Consider the following 1019-nt stretch of genomic DNA (forward strand, 5'->3'; position numbering starts at 1 on the left):
TACTAAATATACAAAATTAGTTGGCATGGTGACACATGCCTGAAATCCCAGCTAATCAGGAGGCTAAGGCAGGAGAATCATTTGAATCTGGGAGACGGAGGTTGTGGTGAGCCAAGATTTTGCCATTACACTCTAGCCTGGGCAACAAGAGTGAAACTCCATCTCAAAATAAATAAATAAATAATATAAAAATTTTTGAAAAAAGATATTTTTCATGCAGAAAAATTCCAAACGTCTTAAATTAATAATCCTCCCATAAAGTAGGTGAAATTTAAACACTTATGCTGTAATTGTGGCCTGAGATTAGAGACAAGAGTTTTGTGTTATATTTGGTTTCATAATTCATTTTTAGATATAATGCCAAAAGTATAATCTATGAAAAAATAAAATTATTTTATCCAAGTTTACACACACGCATGCACACACACACATAAATGTGTGTGCATGTATATGTGTGTGTGTGTGTATATACATATATATGAGTATTTTTCTGTCACTGATAAAGCAGTGAAAAGACAATTACAGACCTGGAGAATACACTTGTAACTCAAATATTTGTTACATGGCTTTATGTTAACGTAGTAAATGACTTTTCTAATGGGTATGTAAGGAAACTTACAACTGATCAAAATAAAACAATGAAATTAAAAATGAGCCAAATGAATCAAGACAGACACTTCATCACAATTCTATAGAAATAATTAAATATGAAATTTTGTTTAGAGACATGTGCATTTAAACCATGAGATACCACTACTAATCTATTAGAATGGTTAAAATACACAACACTTATAGTCCCAAATGGCAATGAGGATGTGGAAGAATGAGATATATCACGTGTGACTGGTATGAGCCCAAAATCATAACTGCACACTATGGAAAACTTTAAAACATCTTGATGTTTTATATAATGGAGGTAAATGTTAAGTTAAAATGTGATCTAGCAGCCGTGTTCCAAAATATTTACAACACTGATTCAAAAACTCATGCTCACACTGATATCTTCAGATAAATTCCTG

Source organism: Macaca nemestrina, chromosome 15 (genome assembly GCF_043159975.1).
Source record: "Macaca nemestrina isolate mMacNem1 chromosome 15, mMacNem.hap1, whole genome shotgun sequence".
Classification (NCBI taxonomy): Eukaryota; Metazoa; Chordata; class Mammalia; order Primates; family Cercopithecidae; genus Macaca; species Macaca nemestrina.